The sequence below is a fragment of the Pseudorca crassidens genome, chromosome 7, assembly GCF_039906515.1.
Source record: "Pseudorca crassidens isolate mPseCra1 chromosome 7, mPseCra1.hap1, whole genome shotgun sequence".
NCBI classification, from domain to species: Eukaryota; Metazoa; Chordata; class Mammalia; order Artiodactyla; family Delphinidae; genus Pseudorca; species Pseudorca crassidens.
Genome location: NC_090302.1, coordinates 31,299,503 through 31,318,948, shown reverse-complemented (window position 1 = coordinate 31,318,948; position 19,446 = coordinate 31,299,503). Strand labels below are relative to the sequence as shown.

At 40.8% G+C, this 19,446-nt stretch overlaps 1 protein-coding gene across 1 annotated transcript in view; it reads left to right on the top strand.

Moving 5' to 3' along the window:
• Positions 1–19,446, top strand: part of PLPPR1 (phospholipid phosphatase related 1) — a 457,833-nt gene that overhangs the window by 73,529 nt on the left and 364,858 nt on the right. The gene's annotated exons all lie outside the window — the stretch shown is intronic.

Genomic DNA, 19,446 nt, shown 5'->3' with positions numbered 1-19,446 from the left:
TGAAATTAGGGTATTTTCCTGTTGATCCAAAGATGCTGGACAAGAGAGAAGGACCCACAACCAACATGCTCTAGTAAATGTCTTTGTGAACAGATGCTAAAGACCATGAAATGCCAATAAATAATGGAAAAATATGGACACAGATCTCTTAAGACAAAGGATAAGGGTCCATCTCTTCTCTCTCTAATATATTCCCTCCGTAGTCCCTCCTCTTCCCCTTGCTGTCTCCTTTTGTCTGACCTTCATGTTGTCTTGGAGGGTTTGATTGCAAAATTCATGTGAAAATCTTTTACTTTGAGTTAAGCTAGTACAGGGGCATTCCTTAACTCCTCTAGTGTAAGGTACAGCGGGTATCAAAAAAACTTCCTAAGATTTTCCCAGCCCAATAGTGTGGACCATTTATAGTTTTGTATATGATCCCATGACCCCTCAAGGAGCATGGATACACAGAGAAGTGGATTCTGGTAATTGTTGGGGCAGGGTTTACAGGAGGAGATCATGAGTCAGAACCAGGAGGGAGGTACTAACATTTATTGAATGCCTAAGTACTATTCTAGGTGTTTTATATATGTAATTTTCCCAGTAGCAATATTGTAAAGTAGGCATTATCTTTTCATTTTACATATGAGGAAACTGAGAACCCAGAAGGTTTTAGTAGCTTGACCAGTGCTGCACAGCCAAGAAAGTACTGAATATTAAAGATTGTCATTTGCAAACCTGCTGGCATCACCCTTTTCATATGTGGTGTGGCGAGGGCTCTCAGGAAGAGAACAGTTTTACTCTTTAGATGAATTTGCCCCCTTTGCTGCCATCTGTTTCCACTTTTGTAGAAGTACTCATTCTGTATTAAACTATTTCAGGCACAAGACAACTTCCTGCAAAGGGAGCCATTTCTCATATAACTCTTCTGGGTGGCTAAGACCATGAAGGTTTAACAGTGGTAGTTGAGACAGGCAATTCAACAGTTAATGCCTGGTGGCATAAAGCATCCCATGGAGATGAACAACGGAGTGAGAATTTCAGCATATTGGACTTCGGCAGGCATAGAGTGCAGCAAATGAGCCTCTTGGCATATGAAGGCATCCTATTTGATTTGACATCAATTGAAAAGCCTAAAGAATGTTCTAAACCTTTCCAGTCTCTTCTCCTGCAGAGATAATATCACATCATTTCTGAGGAGAGCAGAAAGTTTATTTTGTGCACTTTTTAAATTTAAGAACTCACACACAAATTTTTATAATTTTAATGGTTCAACAGAATGTTCAGATGAAAGGTTGTGAAAACTTTTTTACCCCCGTTGTCTTTTAGTTATTACTGTTGAGAAGCCACTTTAAGAGAAAGACCTTTCTTTTCTCTTTTCAAGACAAGACTCAAGCCCCCAAAATCCACCAAAATAAATTATTTCACATAACGATTTATTCAGAAAAGAAGCACATGTGAATATTTCTTAATCTTTCACAAAGCTCTCCTACTTCCATAAAAAAGGAAGTATTAAAATGAAATAATAAAGAGTTAGAGCCCAACAAATTATGGTTGTTGAGAGAAAAATATAAAAGCAGAGGTTTTCTCCAGGTGGTTCCATTTCAGAGCTCTCTTTTTTAATGGCATTGTTTTGCATGTCTATTCGCATGTATTCAAGAGAAGACTTTCTCCTTATCTACTGTCTGTCCGCCATGTTTTGCTTTCTTTTAAAATTTAACATGACTGAAGTGGACTGCATCTACCTTATCTGAAAGCCCACTTTAACTCATGACCCCCCACCTATTTTTAAAGGAATGGTCTTTTTTTTTTTTAAACATCTTTATTGGGGTATAATTGCTTTACAATGGTGTGTTAGTTTCTGCTTTATAACAAAGTGAATCAGTTATACATATACATATGTTCCCATATATCTTCCCTCTTGCGTCTCCCTCCCTCCCACCCTCCTTATCCCACCCCTCCAGGCGGTCACAAAGCACCGAGCTGATATCCCTGTGCTATGCGACTGCTTCCCACTAGCTATCTATCTTACTACGTTTGTTAGTGTGTATATGTCCATGACTCTCTCTCGCCCTGTCACAGCTCACCCTTCCCCCCCCCATATCCTCAAGTCCGTTCTCCAGTAGGTCTGTGTCTTTATTCCTGTCTTACCCCTAAGTTCTTCATGACATTTTTTTTTCTTCTTAAATTCCATATATATGTGTTAGCATACGGTATTTGTCTTTTTCTTTCTGACTTACTTCACTCTGTATGACAGACTCTAGGTCTATCCACCTCATTACAAATAGCTCAATTTCATTTCTTTCTATGGCTGAGTAATATTCCATTGTATATATGTCCCACATCTTCTTTATCCATTCATCCGATGATGGGCACTTAGTAAAGGAATGGTCTTATCCTCATGCAAGTCAAGAAGCCATCTTGAAGTCCCCTTCTCTGTGAGATTGCCTCTCCAAATCATCACCCTTCTTAATAGCCATTGTACTCTCATGAGCTTTTGCCTTCCCATTCTCCAAGCCATCATGCTCTTTCAGGCCATTCTCACTTCACACATAAATCACTGCCACGGTCTCTTAGTTGAGTTCCCCTCATCTGTTCCAACCTTCACTGCTTCTCATGGCTTCTAGTAGATGATCCCAAACTCTAATTTTCATTAACTAACCCTACTGCCTATGGGACTTCATGATCCCTCATTTCTAGCCAGGCAGTTTCATTCATGGTTTTCCCAAAGCATAATGATTTCCCAGGCACTATTTTAAGCACTTTTCACATACCATCTAATTCAGTTCTCACAAATGTATAGTGAACAAGAGTGCTGGTTGGTTGCATTGGGCCTTGAACTTGGGCAGGTAATATAATCCATTGTATGAACTTGGGCAGGTAATGTAACTGCACCATGTGTGTGCTTCCTCATCTGTAGAATGAGGATAATACTAACACCTACCTTACTGAGTTATTGTAAGGATTTAATGCAGACACATATTAAGAGTGCCTAGCCTACAAAGCATGTTCAGTAGACGTTGGCTGTTAGTATCATATCATACAGAAGGAGACACAGACAGATTAAGGCACAGACAGATTAAGCTATTGTCAATGTGCTGTAACTGTTAGTGAAGTTGGAGTTTGAACAAATCTGACTTCAGAACGCACGTAAACATTACGCTATGCAGCTTCTCTTCATACCATTTATACCCACAGTCCCTCCTCAATCTCTTTCCTTTAAGGAATAGCTGAGACCTCCAGGACCATTAGTAGCTGCCTCTACTCTGAGATGCCATGGAAGCCATGGAGAGGGAGCAGGTGGCTCTGTGTGTGCCTCTAGCCACTTCATCTTGACTCCTGGCCAGGAAGCTGTGATTGCCATCTGCTGATCCCTCTTGTACTCTGAACACTTTGAGTGAAAATGCCTGGTTTGGGCAGAAAGTGTAAGTCTCTCGGGAGTAAGATGCTGGATTGAGACCCTCACTGAGGGAAGCAGATCATTGCATTATTTTCATATCACAGGAGAGACTTCTGAAGAGGTGCAACCTGTACTTTAGGATGCTAGAACTGGCTGAGAGACCCGGTGCCCACCTAAGGATCATCCTCTGGTGAAGAGAGTCCTTTTCAGTGCATAGGTCATGTTTATGGCTTGAAGATCTCTATTATACACCTAACTAGTCAATTCCCAAACAGGAAAAAAACTCTTGAGATTCATAATTATTAATGTAGGACCAGGTTAGGTGGTTTAGGCAGAGAAAGATCCCTAGAGTGCTAGAGAAAAGAAAAGAAAGGACGAAACTAATATTTTATTATATGAGGATCTCTTCTGTGCCAGCCACTATTCCATACATTGTCATATATTCAAGAAATCAGTTTATAAAATTTTAATGAGCACTTTTTATGTGTCAGGGAGGCACATGATACTTCCTGGGGCTCTGAGGTTAATACGGCAGACATGCTCCTTGCCCTCATGGAGCTTACAGTCCAGCAGAGGGAAAGATGTAGATCAAACATTTATTTATTCTCTTCTTCAACTCCTGAGAAGCAGGAATGTATTTCCATTTATAAATGTGGAAATGTGATCCATCTTGCTTAATATTGCAGTTCCATTAAGTGAAGAAGGGGAGTTTCATACCCAGTTCTTTCTAGACATTAATTTTGATATCCTCCCATTTGCCACGGAATCTCTTCTGCCATTAACTTTATGGTTAGCTTTGTAGCTAACATTAGGTTAAACAATAGATTTCAGAGGCAAGCTTGTGAGATTTTGACTTATATTGGATTGTTCTTCAGGAGATAAGCCAAATCCTTTTATTCAGCCTACAAAAAATTCTCAGCATCAGAGTTTTGACTATTGACTCTTTTGCTTAAGCACTGGGTATATTAGACATAATTATTTCTGAATAACTCAATAACAATCAAAAAACTTTCTACCTAATCCCTTAAAAGGTATATATTGATTGCAAATAAAATTAGGTCCAGGTTAAAAAGTGGCTCGAATGGTAGTATTAAATCCTCCTCCTCTCAGCCCCAGCCAATAGATTCCCACTGAAATGCCCCAAAAGATATAAAAATAGAGAACATTTTATATCTACCCTGGGAAACAGGAAAGGATGTGTGATAATCAGAATAAGTTTGAGAAGGCTTCTCTCATGCTTGTCTGAATGTCTGTTATAGCAAAGGTTTATTCCTCAATCCTCCTCTTTTCACATCTTTATTTGAATATTACCTTTCCAGTGAGATCATATATGCAAATTTTCATAGCCCTCTTCCTCTGATGCTACATTTTTTCTTCCCTGTTTTATTTTTCTGCATAGCTTAAAATAATCACCTGCCATACTATAAATTTAGCTTTTAAATTTTATTGTATATCTTCCTGTTTTGTACAACTAGAACATAACCTCTATGAAGGAAGAGTTTCTTCAATTTCCATTGCTATATCCCTATTGCCTAAGATCCGGGTACACAGTAGGCACTCAATATTTCTTAAATGAAGGAATCCCTGTTTTACTGATGAGAAAACTGAAGTTAGAGAATACTATCTTTCTGCTTCATTTCATGTTCATCATTATGTTTCTGAGATTTCTCCATGTTGACATACATAAATCTAATTAATTCTTCTTGGCACAGTATTACAGAATTCGGCTGGGTCAATCTTAGTTTTCTGTTCCCCCATGGATGGGCATTTATGCTGTTTCCAATACTAATATAACAGCTTGGTGATAGGTGTTGAGCTGGGTGTTTCCAGTTGGGTCAGAAATGCAGAAATCAGTAAAGGTCTAAAGCTAAGGACAAAAGGAACTAAGTCCTCCATATTCTATGTGGACAGAACTGTCAGTCACAGGTGCCGCCTCCCCCTCTGCAGGGCTTGCCTCTCCCAACTGGATATAAGAAGAGGTGTGCGAGGGGGAGGTGGCCTCTTGGCGAGTATTGTGTTCACCGAGAAGCTCTCTCCTCAGCTACCCGTGTGTGTGTGGGGTGGGGGGCAGGGGGCATGTGTCCCTTTCCTGAATCCCAAGGAAGGAGTTCCAGGGTGCCCAAACTGTCTGCCCTACACTGCAGTTTTGAGCTCAGGAACTTCTCTTCTGAGAGTTGCTAATGCCCTGGGATGTTGGAGAAAGGAGCAGGAGAACGAAGACAGCTCCAAGAGAAGGAACGCCAGGAAAGCCACCTGAATCTCTTTTACTTGGCGTGGCAAAACTGTGTGTTTTTTCTGTATTTTAGGTGATGGGGACATTTCTTTGAAAGATTAGAGTTGAAATTTGGTACATTCACTGTTTGTCTTTCATCTCTCATCATTGACATGAAAATTGTTTTCTCTCTTCTTATTTTAACTATATTCTCCTAAAGGCCCAATGTTTCAAACAAAAGCGCTGCTGTTAAACGACTTCATGTGTGGTTGTGTAACTCTTACTGTGAAGACACAATGCCTTTAAATATAAAATGAGGAAAGTCGTGCTGTATTCGGGAGTTCCAATGGGACAGAAATAATTTTTGGTTGTGCATAACAAAATAGTATTACTTGAGGGCTTGAATAACTTAGAGTAGACGCCTAAATAGATTTGATCATATCTTCTACCCAAGGTCCCTCCATGTAGAATATCTTGTCATCATTATGTTTTCCTCTAGTGCTGGGACAGTTAATGTTTGTTAAAAGACTGGTAGTTTTTATTCAAGTTATACTGAACTGAAATCATGCATTTAAAGACTGACTATTCACACTGTGGTTTCTTCTCACACTTTTCCAAATCTGCTTAGTGCATATTGTGTTTGAATTGGTTTTCATTGCCAAAGTTTTGATTAAGTAAATGCCATCACTAGAAATTAAATTAGAAGCACTTATCAAATTGCAGCCAAGTGATATCGATCTCTGAGTGTAACCTATATCTTCATGCAGCGGGCAGGGCGTGGGCTTGCTCTCTGTGAAATGAACTGTAGTAATAAATTGGGTACACTACATTCCTCATCATGCTTTTAGCATCCATTAACCAATTACTAAAAAGTGGGAGGGGGATGGGTGGAGAAAGAGGATGTGAATGCTGCAGATTTTTAAATGTATAGTACCAGCAGTGAGGAGAGGGCTTTGCACCATTCACTTCTTCATGGTTCCTTCTGAGGAATTCTTTCCTGAAGTGTTTCTTTACTGCCCATCATCAGATTGTTGGGTATCTCTAACTGACTGTATGCACTCAGGGTGGTTCTTCTCTGGAGAAATGCAACTGCAGGCAGAACTTCTTTCACACTACAGCTCCTTGGGAGATTCTGTCCACTCACAAGGCATTAGCAGAGCTGCTGCCAGTATTCCTCCACCAGCCCCTTGCCTATCACCTGCAATTAGGGAGAACAGGTGTCCCAACAGACAGCTGTAACTGCTGAGGGGGCCTCTGCAGCTGCCAGGTCAGTGGCAAGATTCTGCAAATGAATGGCCAGATTGCTGCCTGAGGGTGTGGAGATCTAGGATTTCCTCTGCAGGGGCAATTACCTCCAACTCAGAGGTGAAAAGAACTTCTGTTGAGGCTTTCTCCCTTAAGGGAGGGGATGCCAGCACACAGTGAAGCCCTGAATTAATTGGATGTCAGCCCCAACTTTGCTGTCGGGAGGACTGTGATAACTGGGTCATTCTTATTTTAATCCCAGCTAAGGAAATTGCGGGATTAAAATAATTGCATGGATATTTCTAGGGCAAACTAGAGTAGCAACTGAGGTTCATGGATAAGCTGATCTCGTGGCTAAGTCTCATCTCATTCTCACTTCATTCTCTTTCTCTCTCCTCCTTACCTCCCCAGCCCCACCCTTTGCTCCTTTACTTACCTGCAATTTTGGATGGTAGTGAAAAGAGCTTTGGAGTCAGATTTGGATAACATTCCCAATTTTCTGCTTATTAGCCAGTGTGACTTTGGACAAAATGCTTTATTTGTTGATCCTCCATTTTCTCATCTACCAAATGGGTTGCTGTGAGAATTAAATACTGAGTTAAATGATGCAAACAGTCTTGCACCTGGTACATCATTGGCACATCACTGAGGACTAACTCCTTTATTTTTCCCCAATATTATTTCTCCATTTTGTTCATACTGGGGATTCACAGCTGTAGTCTACAAAGCTTTAAAGCTTTTCCTGATGCTCTGAGAACATCTTGGATTGTTAAAATAATAATCCACATCAAGTACTGTTTAATTCCAGGCCAAATTAACTCCATGGCTGTCATGTCGCTCATTGACTAATTGGTTGATTGATTGATTCATTGAAAACTTGTCTCATAAGCAACACTGTATTCCGGATGATGGCTGTACCAGGAGATGGGGAAGAGGAAGTCTTTTCAAGGAGATAAATGAGAGTTAAGTCTGGGAAGGTAGAAAGTTTTCTCATAAAAAAGAGAAATGTGCTATGCATATATGGTACTTTATTTAAGACTAACTTTCTGTGAAATAACAATAATAAAATCCTACCCCAAATGATTTGTTTGGTAATTTTATATTTTCTTCTCCTTGTCTTTCTCAAGGTGGGTATCTACCTTCATGCAGGGTGTAGAGGTTATGAGCACAGACACATAGACTGTAGTCTAGAACTAGACTTGCTGGTTTTACAATTCAGGCTCAGTCACTTACTGGTTACATGACCATGGGCAAGTAACTTAGCCTCTCCCTGCTTCAGTTTCCTCGTTTGTAAAATGGGGTCTATAACAGATAATTACCTGATAGGGTTGTTGTGAGGATTAGATGGGCTAGTATTTGTAAAGCATTCAGAATGGTGCCGGGTACACAGCCCTGGAGTATTGATAGTTAGCCTAGAGTTACCCCTAGAGCATTAAGAGCAGTGTAGAGCAGTGTTTTTAATCCATGGTTACACTGCATCTTTTCTGTATTCTCACTAGTCCAGAAGATTTTGTCCAGATTTGCTTTCCTTAATTTGTATTATAAAACAAGAGGATATGGAATACTCTCTTCTAAATTACACACCTGACCTTAAGATTCCTATATACCTTCTCTACCCCTTTCTCTAGCTGTCCTCTATTAGGAATCACAGAATAATATCAGTCAATAGATAATAAATGTCGGGTATTTGATGGGCTGTGGAGGGTGGTTAGTGATATATCTAAAAGCCAAACTGATGGAGTGAAATTGGCTGGATTATTCCTGTAAGAACTTTCCCAGCATTAATGAAATGCAGTGGACCCATTTCCCTCTATAGAACACATCTGGTGTAATTTCCCCTTTGGCCGTAAATTTCTGCAGCCACAGACATCTGAGCAATAAATTCTTTGTTTAATTTCTCACAGCCGCCTGTTGGGAAGGGGTTCCTTCACATGATTATACTTGATGTGAAAAAGAAATGACAATGTTCCTATTCGGTTTTAATCAGTTTGTTTCTCTCTGTGTTATATATAATGCTTAGGTTATTTTTATGCACTTAAGCATAATGGGATAATTAAATAGAGTTCTAATGGTTTTAATTCTCCCTGTCTTTATAAAATTGTATTTCTTTTAATAGTATTGAGTTTGAGAAAATGAAGGCATATATTTTATGTAGTTATCTACTTTTGTGATTTGTATTTATGACATTAGGTAGCCCTTAATACTCATTAACCGTATTTTCAGGTGTAATATTGCTCAGGGTCAGGGAAGGATTTAACTCCTGTGTCTTAGGCTGTCGTATGCTCTCCCTGGAAGATGGTCCACTTAGGCTGTCATATGCTCTCCCTGGAAGATGGTCCACAGCAACGGGTTAGAGCTGATGGAGTTAATGTCATTCTCCCAGTTCTCTCTCTTCCTTTATGTGGAATTAAAGCTTCCACTCTAATCATTCTTCATGAATTTTATTTGGTTTTAATACGTTGAATCTACAGTGCCTTAATTTTCATAACTTCCAAGTTTCATTTAGAATCCTTTACAGTAAGCATTGTACGGTAGTGCACCAGTACATGGATCTCTGGGGGGAAATGCCTTGGTTTGTAGCGCATGTCCCCGTGATATAAACACTCCCATCATGGCTGATTTCAAGATGCTGACATGACATCACTGAATGTAAAGATGGGAAGAGATGTGTACACTTGTGGCTTGAGAGCCAATGAGGCAGCTCCAGTACACCACAGCCTCTATAATTAACAGCATATTTTAACCAACAAAATGAATCAGTATTCCAAAATTATTCTACACTAGTTGAAAGACATTATATATACATATGTATAAATGTATGTGTGTATATGTATATGGGCGTGCATATATATGTGTATATATATGTATATATGTATACAGGATATATTTTATATCTCTATATATCTAAATATCAAAATCTCCTTTTCTTTTGTAGCCAGAATTTTAGGCATTTTGATTTCCTTGGCAACCGGCTATCATGTGACTGCAAGTGAAATCCAGCATAACAGCTTTACTCCTTTGGATAAAGCCTAAATGAATAAGGATATTAGGTATAAAAACTCTCCAAAATTGGAGAGATGCCTTCTTCTCAGGTTGCTTTTCTAACAAGCCAGGTGTTCTTAGACTAAAAAAAAAAAAAAAGAAGACAGAGCATTGTTCTGTTAACCTGGTTTTTAGTTTAACTCTATTTAAACGAATAAAAGGTCTAATCAAAGAGGCATCTCCCTTTACACTTACTGAAAACAGACCCAGATTGCTGTAAATTGTGAATTTTTTTTTTGATCATTCAAGTACTGCTCTCCAGGGAACTTCTCTTAGGCTGACTGAGGTTACACCTGGGATGGGCACAGCTTGGGAAGCTCTCAAGTGCCTTGAGAATTCTGTCTTTATTATCCTGAATGCACTGGAGTTTAGTAAAGGAGTTGTGCATGGTGCCTAGTAATATTCAGCTGGCTGTGGTTGTGTGTCCGACCATAACCTCCCAGTGTAATGGTCCCTTGGACTTCTCTGAAATTCGGTTTACCACGTATGCAGTCATAGTTGTGATGGTTGGAAGAGATAAACTGGCTTTGCTGCACTGAAAAACTAGACCTGATAAAACACTGAGGCTCATTCTTGTTGTCAATAGGGTTTATAATGTCAGCAGGGCTGGCTACCTGATTGACAGGGCCTAGTACAAAGTGAAAGGGTGGGGCCCTTTGTTAAAATTGTTAATAATTTTGAGGCAGTGACAGCAGAGCATTAAGGCAAGTGTGAGGCTCTTCCAAGTGTGGGTGAGTGACTGCACTGGTCATATGTCCATGAAACCAACCCTGGATGTCAACATGGTTCCTCCACATCTTCTTTCCACCATCCCATGGAGTCCCTGTGATGATGGAGCTGGACAGTTTCAGGAGGGACAATATGTACCTGGGTTATGGGAGGCCTCCATCAACATGGACAAGAAAGTTTCCAGCCTTTAAATGAAAAATGGGAGTCAGCATTTCCTTCCGAAGACAACCTGGGCAGAGAACTACGATATACAGCAGCAGAATCAGCAGCAGAATCATCAGTCAGTAGAATTTCAATAAAAAGGGAATTGTGGGCTTCCCTGATGGCGCAGTGGTTGAGATTCCGCCTGCCAATGCAGGGGACACGGGTTCGTGCCCCGGTCCGGGAAGATCCCACATGCCGCGGAGCGGCTAGGCCCGTGAGCCATGGCCACTGAGCCTGCGCGTCTGGAGCCTGTGCTCCGCAACGGGAGAGGCCATAACAGTGAGAGGCCCGCGTAATGAAAAAAAAAAAAAGTGTAAAGAGTTGACAGTTCTTATTCTTCTACCTTGATATAAATGACAGTTGGGGACAGCACTAGAAAATGTAGAGGCCGGAGATTGTAGCTAGCTGAGTCAGAGTCTGGTTATTAGGGGAGATAAAGTGTGATGAAGCTTGTCCAGAGTTGAATAGGGTGTTAAGAAATAATCAGGTCTATTGCAGGTTCGTAGACTTGTTAACAGATAAACTGAGGCATATTAAAATTTTTAACAGTTCATTTAAGCAAAAATCAATTGGAATCAGGCAGTGCCAAACTAGAAGTGGTTAGGAGCATGCGGCTGATAGGAGCCAGGAGAAAGGTTTATAAAGAGAAATTGTGGAGGGAAAGAAAGGAAATATTTGATTGGCTATAGCCTAAAGCCTGTTGGCTGTGTGTGAGTGGTTGTCCTCAGTGTTTTGATTTTGTAACCTTGAGGCATTTATGGGCTTAGATTTTTTTAAATATCTTTATTGAGGTATAATTGCTATACAATGGTGTGTTAGCTTCTGCTTTATAACAAAGGGAATCAGCTATACATATATATATATATATCCCCTTATCTCCTCCCTCTTGGTCTCCCTCCCACCCACCCTATCCCACCCCTCTAGGTGGTCACAGAGCACCGAGCTGATCTCCCTGTGCTATGCGGCTGCTTCCCACTAACTATCGATTTTACATTTGGTAGTGTATATATGTCCATGCCACTCTCTCACTTCGTCCCAGCTTACCCTTCCCCCTCCCCATGTCCTAGACCACCACCACAAGTGCCATGTCAGTCTAATGGCCTCCCTGTTTAATTACTTTAAGACTGTATTTCTTGCACTACACAGCCTAGGGGATGTGGTTTTCTTCCATGGCTTCAGCAAGGTCCTTGAGGCTGAGGACTTGCAAAGGTCTGGCTCTAGCCTGTAGCTCTTTTCTGAGCTGCAGACTCGGACCTCATCCCCCACCACGTTCCCAGGGACACTGAACTTGTGGGACTTACACGGTGCCTTTCCCCTTGCTGTGCCCTCTGCCTGTCATTCCATCTCGGACATTCACCACCAACATCCCCACCATACTGTCTTTCTAACTTGCTGATTCCTTCACATTCTTCTAGACTCAGTTCAAATGTAGTTCTTCCTGGAAGCCTCCCTCACTTCTCTTTCTGATTTTTATGTCCTTCCTCCAGCATCCTTCGCCACTTCTTTCTTACCTACAATGCTTATGGCAAATTGTGGGTTAATTAATTTGTCTCCTTTCCCAGAACTAAAGCTCCTCAAAGGGCCAGGACCAATCACATCATGTTCTTTTTATATTTTCAGTTCCTTAGTCCAGTGCCTGAAGCAAAGTGTGTGTGCAATAATTACATGTTGGATGAATGAATGAATGAATGAATGAATAAACAAATAAATAGACATTATAATTCCAGAGGGGCAAGTGAAGAAGTGGTTTCTACATTCCGGGCCCTTTGTCTCAGAAAAATTGTTCAGGAGTGGTTAGTGGAGAGGTAGGAAATGTAAGCGTTGTTTACGTGTAGCTTAACTAGTAGGTTGCTACTGAGAACACGCTTAGGTAGAGTAAACCTGGAGCTTGTTTCCTCACTGCTTCTGTAAGGGGTGATGGGGAGAACTGTTTCCCATTCCTGTGCTGGCTATATATCAATGTGGCCTTTAGTTGTGACTCTGTTCTGGCCAGGCATTCAGGGTATGTACTCACAGCTGGGGCCTTCGTATTCATTCACTCCCTTGCTCCTTCAAAAGTGTTTCTCTCTGCACTACTTTTGACTATATTCATGAAATTGCTATGATGGCTGAAGGGGATGGAATGGGTTCCTGCTGTGTGCTCTCACTGCTCCCAGGGCCATGACGGGGCTCTGGGAAGCAGTGCGGTTGGTGCTTGGTTGGCTGCTGCCCGATCTCATCTCACCTTCCCTGCTTGACACTGACTTTTGCCACTCAAGTTTTTTGGGGACAGCCAAGTCCTTGGTGCTGGGTTTGCTCCCTGCTGAAACAGCCCCAGAAAAATGGGACCACCTGCCTCAACTGTGCAGTTGCCCTGAAAGGCTAGACCAAGAGACCAAGTGGCAGATAAATGAGAAAGTGATGGAGTGAGTTAATTTAAATGACCCAGGAGACCCACAGGGTCAGGGTCACCTCCTGTGGGAACTCCTGCTTCTTGGTTTCAGCACTTGCACAAGAATCTTGGCAGTGGACATACAGGTGATTGACAGGCAAGCATTTCTAATTTTCTTGTGTTCTCCCCACAGTGTGTTAGAAAGAAATATACTTAAAAGGAAATAAATTTGTAAATCCTGCAAGTTATGAAAGAGGTAGCTCTTGGAAGTCCTGCTTTGTAGACCCACCCGATAGCACCAAAGACTGTTAGGATGAGAAGGAAATTTGAAGAAAATCCAACCCCTTGATTTCTTAGGTAATCATAATAATTAGCATTCCTTGAGAATTTACTGTATACCAGCATAAGTATCATCATTCTGTTATCTCATTTAATCCTCAAAATAACTCTGGGAGGTAGGTCTTATTATTTTCATTTTAAAGATGAAGAAATTGATGTTCAGAGAAGTGAAATAAATTACTTGATGTCATGTAACTAGTGGGCAGTGGAGCTAGAGTTAGGACCCATAAGACCCTTAATTTTACATCTATAATATTAGCTGCTATTTATTTTTTAGTGTACTAGACACTGGGATGAGCTCTTTACAAAATCATTATATCTTCATGAGTGTGAGAGACATATGTTGTTATGTCCACTAGACAGACTAGGAAACTGAGATTCCAGGAGGTTAGGGGGTCCATTAAAGGTCAAGCAGGAGAAATGGACTAGAAATCAGGCCTTCTTTCAGGGAAGTGTTCCTTTAATTCTTTCAGGTTATGTCTATGTCTTAAAGTTTAGAAGGAATTTTTGACAATATTATTTTCAGATCCTAGGATGGAAGGTGGGGGAAAGTTAATGTGCCAGATTGCCTATTGGTATTTAGCATTTTTCCCGCCCACCTATGTTCTCTCCCAGGTATCAGAGGGGTTGGAAGTCTGAAACTACATTTCCCAGAATCCTTTGCCAGCAAAGTTCTACTACTTTAGATTCCACAGATGAAAGGAATTTGCAGATTTGGGAAAGGAAGAGAAGCAGCAGTCATTATCCCACTTCATATCCCATCTCCTACTACTTCCTGTCCCCTCATTTACTCCACTCTAGCCCTCTCATCCTCTTTGCTGTTTCTCAAATAACTCCAAGAATACTACACTGTCAGGGATTTTGTGCTTGACTATCCTTCCACCTGACTGTTCTTTCCTAAGATATCCACATGGCTTTCTCCATCACCTCTTTCAGGTCTTTGTTCAGATGTCCCCTACTTACTGAAATCTTCTCTGAGCACCTCATTTAAAATTGGAAAATGCTATCCCCCATTCCTTGCTTCAGTTTTACTCCTTAGCATTTATCATCATCTGATATTTATTTTACTTTTTAATTTATTTCAATCAATTTCCACTAGAAGGTAAGCTCCACAAAGGCAATTATTCATGTCTGTTAATTACTGATTTCCTAGACTGGGAACATATCTGACTCAGATTAGGCACTCAATAAATATTTTGCAAATGAATGAGAATAAATACTGCCACTGACAGGTGACCACAGGTGGTGACTCTATGCATGGGGCACTGACGCGATCCTGACGCCAACTGTCAGAGTCTCATTTGTTGTTTTGATCCAGAGCCTGCCCTTACCTTTGCCTTTACTTTTGCTCTTTCTTGCTACTCTGATCTGTGAGGGCATCTGTGTTGGATAAAAGATCCAATTTTCCATAAAAAATGCAGATGGCATTATTAGGAAGGCTGTGCACAGCAGGGAGCTTCACCTGCCAAGCATTTGTAAGGTCTTTATTGTGGCAGTCAGTGTTCCCCCAAGGGGAGGCAGGAAGGCTGTTTGCCCTGATGGGGAGGGTATTTCATCACTGACATTGTTTAGAATTGCCAATGCATGGTGATAATAGAAAGCTGACTTTTAGTTGGCTTTATTTATAGTCTTTTACAGAAAAAGTACCCTGTTATTGCCTTCACAGGAAGTGGACCACTCCCACTGGCCTACCCTTGGTACACTACAGATAGCAGCATAAAGGTGGCTGAGGGTCTGAAGCTGACCTCTAGCTTGTATGCCCACAATGATTGGGAGCTCACTGTGGTAACACCTCTACTACTGAACACACTGTTCATTTGCAAGGAAGGTTAATGTGGGCACTAATATGCATCTTGAATTTGTTCAATTTGTTCACTGCTTCCTGATAGCCCATTCTTATTTCCAAGTCCTGAATTTCCATGTTGGGGGAGGTTTCTAGGTGTATTATCTATTGCTTTGTACCAAATCACTCTAAAACTTAATGGCTTAAAACAACATTAATTATCTCAGAGTTTCTGAGTGCTTGGAATCCAGGCAGTTTAACTGGGTCTTCTGTTTCAGGGTCTCTCGGTGGGTGACAGGCCTTTCTGGGATCTTAATTGTTAGAGCCTTGTTAGTATCATACTTGGCTATCAGGAAATGGAGATAAGTTATGAGTTACTGAGACCAAATATGTTAATAGAATCAGATCACACTACTAGGCTGTGATCAAGGTGTAGGCAGGGGTTGCAGTGTTATCTCAAGGTTCAACTGGGGAAACATTTACTTCCAAGCTCACTCACATGGTTGTTGGAAGACCTCGGGCCTCAGTTCCTCAATGGCTATTGGCCAGAGGTTGCCCTCAGTTCCTTGTCATGTGGGCCTCTTCATAGAACATCTCACAACATGGCAGAGTAAGCAAGTTAGAAGGTAAGAAAGAGCACCAGCGGGAAGGAGAGAACTAGCAAGACAGAAATCACAATTTTATAAGCTAATCTTGGAAGTGATATCCCATCATTTTTATTGTATTCTATTAGAAGCAAGTCACTAGGTCTGGCACACATACATACATGGGAGGGAATTCCACAAGGGTGTGACTATCAAAAAGCAGGGATTATTGGGAGTCATTTCAGATGCTGCCCATCACACTGGATTTCTTTTTCAGCAGTTACTCCACATATTTTAAGTATTCAATCACTGGACCTTGGGAGTAGTATTTTCTTAAGCCAGGCCCTATTATTGCTGTATCTTGTAGAAATTCCTTGAAGTATCTGGCTGATAGTGGGTTTATTTTCTGGGTTACACTGAGGATGAAAATTTTTTCTGCTTTGAAATTTCAAAGGGATCAAATATTCTTATTATTATTATGTTTTGTGGTACGCGGGCCTCTTACCGCTGTGGCCTCTCCCGCTGTGGAGCACAGGCTCCAGACGCACAGGCCCAGCGGCCATGGCTCACGGGCCCCCAGCCGCTCCGCGGCACGTGGGATCCTCCCGGACCGGGGCACGGACCCGCGTCCCCTGTATCGGCAGGCAGACTCTCAACTACTGCGCCACCAGGGAAGCCCCAAATATTATTTTTATGTGGAAATTTTTTACTATTCTTTAAGAAAAGATAGGTGCATGGGCAATACAGTTTTTGAGGTCTTGCATGGGAAGATATCTTGCTGTTGACGTTTATCCATAAAAGAGTTGTGTGGATATCAAATACAGCTGTCCCTCAGCATCCACAGGGGATTTGTTCCAGGACCTCTCGCGGTTACCAAAAGCCACAGATGCCGAAGTCCATTATGTAAAATGGCATAGTATTTGCGTATAACATACACACATCTTCCTGTATACTTTAAACATCTCTAGATTACTTACAATATCTAATATAATGTAAATTCTATGTAAATAGTTGCTCTCGTGTGGCAAATTTAAGTTTTGTTTTTTGGAACTTGCTGGAATTTTTTTTTCAAATATTTTTTATCTTCAGTTGGTTGAATCTGCAGATACAGAACCCATGCATGTGGAGGGCCAACTGTATTGATACATATTCATTTCTCCTCAAGACTTTGCTGACAGTAAGTCACTACCTTCTGTCATTTTTGTTATTGTCATTGTATATCTTTGGTCATTATTAGTAGGTGATTTCAGTGCCATCCTCACATCACCTAAGTATTCACCATTTTAGTTTGTGCCAATGGTGTCCTACTACAATCATCTGTGACTCTCTGTCTGAGGGCTTTGCCCAGCATATGGGCTGAAGATGGATGGCAGTTCAGGATAACTATCCCAGCTTCCTGGCTCCTTAGGTGGATAATACTGAGGTGTGCTCTATATTCCTAGATTTCTCCATTAGGACTGAGCCCCTGTTGGCCATATCTGTAACCAGCTCAATAAAGATCCCTTTGAGGATTCCTTTCTCTGCCTTGTCTCATGTTCCATGCCCCTACAAGTGCTTCCTGGGATCACCAAACCCCTGTTTTAGCATGTGCTTTTGGGGGAACTCACTGGAAGACAGATCTTTATAGATGAGTTTGTTCAGGTATGGGTAACCTTGTTCAGATGTTTAAAAGATTTTTAAATTTGTATTTATCTTGGTTACTCAAAATTTTGTCAGGTTTGGAGGCTGTGTTCCTTTAACTCATTTTTCCTGGATTTAGGAGCCCTTTTTAAATTTTTTTTTACTTTGTTAAAATTTTATTTATTTTTTTGGCTGCGTTGGGTCTTCATTGCTGTGAGTGGGCTCTCTCTAGTTACGGAGAGTGGGGGCTACTCTTCGTTTTGGTGCACAGGCTCCTCATTGCGGTGGCTTCTCTTGTTGCAGAGCACAGGCTCTAGGCGTGTGGGCTCAGTAGTTGTGGCTCGCGGGCTCTAGAGCACAGGCTCAGTAGTTGTGGCGCATGGGCTTAGTTGCTCCGCGGCACGTGGGATCTTCCTGGACCAGGGCTCAAACCCATGTCCCCTGCATTAGCAGGTGGATTCTTAACCACTGTGCCATCGGGAAGTCCCTGGGAGCCCTTTAAAAAGTATAGGCACTGGTCTTTCCTCAGCTCAAAGGTTTGATTAAGCTCTAGCTTGGATGTTTTTTTCTTTTTCAATTTATTCTGATTTAATCTTTATGAAGTTCAATTTGTTCTGGTCACTCCTCTACTATCACTAAACATCACTAAACATCTGGATATTCTTTCTCCTTTTTCTTCTTCCATATCTATAGTCGTCTTTCTCATTACTTGCCTATATTTGTTCTTATCCCCTGCATTCTAAGAAAGCTTTTCAAATTTGTTAACCACATCATTCCTTCAATTTTCTGCAGCATAAGTTCTGCTCTTTACTCCCTCAGTGTGCTCTTAAATTCTGCTTCTGTGTTTTTCCAGTTCCTCATTATCTCGTCCATATCCCCCTTTCATCTCATCTCAACTTTTAAAATGACTTGTTTTGTTTCATATGTGACATAACTTTTACACTTTACTAAAATTTTCTTTTAGATCATACATTTAATGATATTTAGAGCTATGCTCCCCTCTAGGTTTTCTGGGTGCTATTTTCCCCTCTTGTTCTGTAGTTTGTATTGAGTTTTGTTTCATATTGACTTTTATTCTCAACCTTGGTAAAAATGACATCTATCTAGATTTAGTGTTTACCAACAAATAGGGAGATTACTTTGGCCTACGTGCTTCTTTGTGCAGAGATCAAATCCCTTTCTCAGATCCCTGTTGGAAGAGGGAAGGTTCATATCCACAGGACCTAGAGAAATTTCTATTTTTCTAGCAAGCATGAATCCAGTGAGGGCTTCTCCTTTATTGCCTAATTTTCTGGAGTGTTAAAAAACGTAATTAAATTTCCTAGGATGCTCCATGCCATTTCTAATTGTGCCCACTCTTAACCCCTCCCCCTATTTCCTGCCCCGTTATTTTCTAGGAGTTACAGACCCTGCAAGGATATAGCAGAATACCAGTGGAGGTGGGAAGGAGTAGTTTCGGGAGTTCAGAGATCTCCACACTGCACCATACAGTGTTCTAAGCATTATAGAGGGATGATTTCTCAAAGCAAACCTTACATGTCTGTTTAAGAAGCATGTTATATTGTGAGGTTATAGTAGACTTTTCCTACCTTATTTTACGTGGTCTTTTTCATAAAGCAAAGCTGGTTAGTGCCATGTCCATATTTCATATAATTGTTACTAGTTTATCTCAGATCTTGGCATTAGATTGTATGACAGCCTTCATTTCTAATGGCCTTATGAATTATCTTCTTTTAATGTGTTATCATTAATATTTCTGTGTAAGACTGGGAGATACTGGTTAAGTATTAGCTAGACACTTTGTTTTTTAAACATTTAATTGGCATATGCATATAGGATTTTGCTAATTAAAACTAAAGTTTTAATTAGCTTTATTTATTTATTTTTGGCTGAGTTGGGTCTTTGTTGCTGGACATGGGCTTTCTCTAGTTGCAGCAG